Source organism: Hesperophylax consimilis, chromosome 17 (assembly GCF_061612785.1).
Source record: "Hesperophylax consimilis isolate HC1 chromosome 17, BYU_Hcon_1.0, whole genome shotgun sequence".
Lineage (NCBI taxonomy): Eukaryota > Metazoa > Arthropoda > Insecta > Trichoptera > Limnephilidae > Hesperophylax > Hesperophylax consimilis.
The window spans coordinates 23353614-23359565 of record NC_142852.1 but is presented as its reverse complement, the minus strand read 5'-3'; the positions used below and the strand labels follow the sequence as shown (position 1 = coordinate 23359565).

General features: G+C 35.2%; 1 long non-coding RNA gene across 1 annotated transcript; it reads left to right on the top strand.

The window, feature by feature from the left end:
- The first annotated feature begins 5031 nt into the window (after positions 1-5031).
- Positions 5032-5626, top strand: LOC149416276 (uncharacterized). The gene is made up of 2 exons (XR_016303526.1): positions 5032-5040; positions 5339-5626. It is a non-coding gene; the product is annotated as an uncharacterized LOC149416276 (long non-coding RNA).
- The last annotated feature ends 326 nt before the right edge of the window (positions 5627-5952 follow it).

Sequence of the window (5952 nt, the reverse complement as noted above, 5' to 3'; positions counted from 1 at the left end):
ATCGTTCTCACTGAAATTAATTTTAACACGCACTTAATTTTCATAAAAATAGTAAAACATTTCAAGCTAGGGATTGATTGACAAAATAGGGTATTGATGGGAACTATACCACGTGTATATTTCCTTAAATTACCGGGACATTTACTAGCATTTATATTAAAAAATTGATTTGTAAGAGATATATGAATTGGATTTTACTTACTGATCTTGCCCGGGATTGCTGTTTCTCTTTTCTGATCCTTGGCGGTGACGGAATGTTGCAAAATGATTTTAAAATACTAAAGTCGGTATATTGTTCTGAGTCGATGGGTCACCAATTTGGCTTAGGAGTCGTGCGTTATACTTACCTTGTAACTGCCAATAAATGTGTATAGTGTAGGTTATGATAGAGTGAAACAGATGTAGTTGATAATTTAAGTTTATTGCAAACACGTTACACTATTACACGATTAGAATATCAGAAGGATTTAGTAGGAATCAAGAGATGTCGACCGCCAGGTCAGATCAGAGAAACAGGAATGCTCGTCGGTAATGGATTGGCAGCGAGCTCTGTTTCACGTCGGGTTGCCATCCGTGAAACAGTGTTTCCGTATTAAAATATTATTTTAGGCTGGCAGACAGTTCTTGCCCCCACAAAATTATTAAATATTTTCGTTTCCTAAATCAACTTTTTTGCTGGCCCTATACTTGTCATTCACATGTCAACGGTGTTGGGAAACAAACACCGATAAGTCACAGGCTGGTGAGTTCCTATATACGATTAATTTGACGGTTACTTTCAAATGCCGATAAGTCCATCATTATTTACGTAATTACTCCTAAACTATTAAGAAATTCATGGTTTTATCTTATTATTTACATCCGTAGTTTAACAACGAAGCCCACCTAATAAATAATTCTCTAGTTTTTATTTAAAAAACCTTGTAATTAAAAAATATCAATTTGCCAACATTTCACGAAAGTGGACTTATCGTAGATAGGAACTATACGACTCAAATAGTGGATACTATAGAGTATCGATCGAAAATACATAAATCTCGGTATATATCTCAGCTTTGTGTAATCCGTAACCGTAAAAGATAAAGTTGGACCATCTTTTCGGTTATGGAAAAAAATAAGAGATTATTGCCATCTATTATAAACGGATACACAGGTTTCCTATATTCCAACTTCTACGGCCTAGGGCTTTACGGCTTATTCTTACCGCTTATTTCTATTATAAATGGGACTTTAATGATGCATTACACCATACTTTTTTTTAATATTGATCACTATATCGGGATCAGACGAAATATTTTTGTCTTCCACGATAATTTTTTCGTTATCAATGTTTTTCAATTTTGTATTTATTTTCGATTTCATATGAAAAGTTTTGCCATTCGAGAAGAAATAATATTTTGAGACGGTATTAAATCGTCAACAAGTGGCAATAACTTAAAAATAAACATATATCACAATCATGAAATACTGTCACTTATTTGCGAGCTTTGTCACGTGCTTTGTCGTCACCCAGTCGATATTTTTGTTTGCTGGTTCGTATAGGTACCAATGCCTTAGCGAAATTGCCTACATGATCTTCGTATCTTGATCGGTATGATATTCCCATAATATTTGTGGTAGAACTACCAAAACACAGCAGCAAAAATACCGAAGCAACAACTCTCACAAATATCCATAAATAAACCACTCGCCCTGTTTCTATTTCATTAATTTAATCAAAGTAAATGTCTACTATCGGGTTTGGTTTGACAAATGTATAATCGATAAAATTAAATTCAAGGAATCTCTTCGCAGAAAATATAAAACAACTAAAAGCAATTTATATAACTCATTATTCTCTGCAAAAAGAATTTTGGGGATCTGGTGAGGAGACACAATGAAAGATGTTGTGAAGGTCACAGTGTTTTATTGAGTCAGGTTGCCGTATATGAGATGTGACTTCAGGGGGCTTACTCGGTATATTTCGATTTCACAAACGAATACGTTTCTGTTTGGCCAAACTTATCACATCGGACTCAAAACAGTACTCTATTACTCCATGGATTAAGTTCGGTTTATTTTACCGTCGTCTGGCGTCGATACGTTTGCATCTCACATAACTGGAAAATCTACCCTTTCTAACTTGTTAACCTATCAAAACTATATATTTGATTCCATGTCTAGTAAATGTCATGTTGACTCTATTTATATCGATTTAAGCAAGGCTTTCGATGAAGTCAATTGCTGAATAAACTCCATAAATTCGGTATAGGTGGTTCACAATATAGGTGGTATAATAGTTACTTGACCAACAGATTACTGGCTGTAATAATTGATGGTACATTTTCATACAAATTCACTGCTACGAGTGGTGTTCCCCAGGGGTCACACTTAGGTCCAATCCTGTTTTTTATTATCTGTTAATGATGTGTTATATATTTTCAATGATGTTCAAGATTAATGTTTGCAGACGACCTGAAATTATTCAAAGCAATCAGAAATATTAAGGATTGCCACATATTGTCAAATAACTTGTCAATATTTATTATATGGTGTCGTGATAACCGCTTGCAACCAGAAGCAAATGTCAAATTATGAGGTTTTATCGAATAAAGAATCCAATATTTTATTATTATTAATATGTCGTTAGTATCTGTCTCGAAAATTAATGACTTAGGCATTTGGTTTGACACGAAACTTAACTTTATCAATCATATAGAAATAATAACCAATAAAGCTTTGATGTTGGGATTTATTTTAAGGGTATCTAGTGATTTCAATAATGTCAATACTGTAAAAACATTATACATGTTACTAGTAAGGAGTCATGTAGAATACAATTCCATGGTTTGGTCCCCAAATTATGAGGTTCATTCACATGCGATTAAAAGAATCCAAAATAATTTTTAAGATATGTAAATTTTAAGTTGGGCATTCCTAGAAAACCTAAATTACGATAACGTACTTTGTTCAGTAAATTTAATAAAATTATCTGATTATAGAATCATTTCCGATTTAACCTGTTTGTATAAAATCATTAATTCAATGTTTGATACTATTTATTATATGTAATCTCTTTTCATACTCCAAGCAGGTCGGTTACAAGACAGTACCTACCGTATTATTGTAACAATTCTATATCAACGTCCCAATATCACACTCCTATGCGACGGATTCAACAGCTAGGAAACAAATACTCCGATGTTGTTGATATATTGTGTACATCAATTTCATTTTATAAGCATACCTTATCCACTGGATTGCTTTTAGTAATATAAATGCGCCAATTTAAATGCCTCCGATTGCTTTATTGAAAAAAATTGCAAATTATCTCGTGATTCGGAAAATATTTATTTTAAAATTTTAGCCCTTCCCGCGTCTATTATTTTGAACTAAATACGAAGCTATTGAAATGCTTTATCCGTTAAAACATAGATGTCGCAAATCCTAGGATTAATTCGTCTTCTATGGAAATTTCAAGTTTTTTGTTTTATTCAGAAATTCTCTGTGTTTGTTTCGCGTGCGTTTTACAACTGTCAGATATATATATCATTGAAATGTCGTAAGTATATCGTTTTAATTTAATATTATTGTACCAGTGTATCTGCTAATCATTTGTATAACTATTTAACGTGTTTTCAACTATATTATAAAAAAATATTATTTTTAATACATTTCTAAAACCAAATGTGAATTTTTGCGACGCCATTACAGAATGTGTTTTGGTTTTACAAAAATCGATTTAATTAATTCACGTGTGCAATGGAAATAAAGTTATTCCATTAAAGTGATTCGTAACAAAGAGATAAATATAAATTTTATATAGATTGGGTGTTTTTTAAACAAGTAACTTGCATTTGAAATCTGTAGCAGTTTATGAACATAAATTCGCCATTTCAGGCCATTTCTGGAATTAAGGTCCCACTACACAATACGTTTTCGATGATTTCGTTTTATGATTAATTAATTTATTTCAAATTTGAAGGTTTGAATGTATTTTACTAAATGTAAGTATTTACATTAATTATTTTGAATATAAAATATATAGTGGACTGATGAGAGGCAGATGGAGACGAGGAATTGGGCCAGCCGCTGGTGCCGCTCCAGTATCAGCACTAGCTGCAGAACGAGGGCGAGGTCGTGGACGTAAGCGAGGAGCTGTAGCTACAGCTCGGTATGGAGTGTTAGTATTTTTTAATATTTTTAAAGTCGCTCTTTTATTGTGGATCTGTGTTGTGCTATCATATATTTTTTTAAATATTTTAACAGTGATCCAGCTTTACTAATAGTGAGAGAGGATCGCGCCAGTGCCCAAAAGGCAGTAAGGGCCCAGTCTGCTTCCTTCCAACTGGAATTTGAATTCAGAAAGTCCAGAAGCAGGCGGCGCGAATCCTTCTCCCCACTGCGCCCCTAAGAAAAACAAAAAAAAGTAATTAAACGTGTTTAAATATGCATGATACAATATTATTGTTTTCCTGAGTGTTCTGCAACAGTAAGAGTGAGTTGGATTAGCGTTGGTTATATGTGCATTGTACACACGAGGTAGAATGGAAGCTGTCCATGACACTGATGTTGATTTTTCATTTATTTTACCTACTGGCTTTTTACAGAATTAGTTCACTCGTGAATGAGAACAATCCGTTAATGTGATTAATGTATATGTTTTCAGAATTCCATCTCCGGAGAGAATAGGGTGTCCTTTTTCACTGGGGACACCAGCAACATTACCTTCACCAGTTCCCCCAACATTGACATCTCCCGCTACCTTCACTCCCTTACCTGGGACATGACGGGATGAACCGCGGTGGGGTGATGATAGCGAGTTGTGGGTGGACGTCCCACTCTACCAAGAAGTGTCTGCGTTTGGAAACGGTGAGTTTATTTTTTAAAACACTCTACCGGGTGCGGACCGTAATTGAAAAATAGACGCATTAAATTAATTTGTGATTTCTGTTGTTTCAGAAACGAACATGGTGGATAGCCGCGGGAGCGATGTGGACGATGAAACGAGCGACGTGGACGCAGCAGCTCGCTATTAAGAAAAGTCAACACTTAGGAACCGTAAGTTAAAAAACTAAATAACTAACCACCAAACCCACCATACCATTTCCCCGCAGGGGTAGGCAGAAATTATGGACCGCTACACAACTCCATCTTGGCAGACATACTCTTTGCTTTATTCACATGCATACATCGTCTCATACATACACTGATGTTATTCTATACCTTGAAATTGCCCGCCTCAAGTATTTGATTCGTTTGATCGTGCTATTAGTTTATTTTTTAAACGTCGTACCAGAGGCGGTCCGTAATTGAAATACAGACCAATTAAATTAATTTTTGATTTCTGTTGTTTCAGAAACAGACATGGTGGATAGCCGCGGGAGCGACGTGGACGACGAAGCAAGCGACGTGGACGATGAAGCAAGCGACGTCGACCACGTAGTGAGCAACGAGGATACTTTATGCATGTTACCAGAACCATCTCAAATTTTTAGCAATGCACTTCACCCCGCTTTGGCCATAGAACTTAGGAGACAAGACCAGGATGATAGGCAGGCAATGCGATCGATTCTGCCGCCTGAGGTTTTTTTGTGTGATAGCATCCCCAATTAATGTATGTTGTGAGACTGAAGTTATGGAAGGAGATGGGGAAGAGGAAGGTGGTGAAGTACTTGGCTATTCAGTTGTGTTTGGTGACCAGATCTTTCCGCATTCTTTCCAGAATCTTTCCGCGTATTTATATCTCATTAAAATGTTGTTACGACAAAGCTCCCAAAGGTTCGATTTTGGGGTCCTTTTGGAGAAGGTTTGGTGGACGTTTAATATGTATATTTCAATGATTGAAAAATGCATAGGTATTTTCGTTTTTCCCTGTATATTGTACACATTACTTGTTTTGTTTTTGTCGTTTTTTTTATATATGTTTTTTCAATTTATCTATATCTAGTAAAGTGGCTATTTTAGATCTAG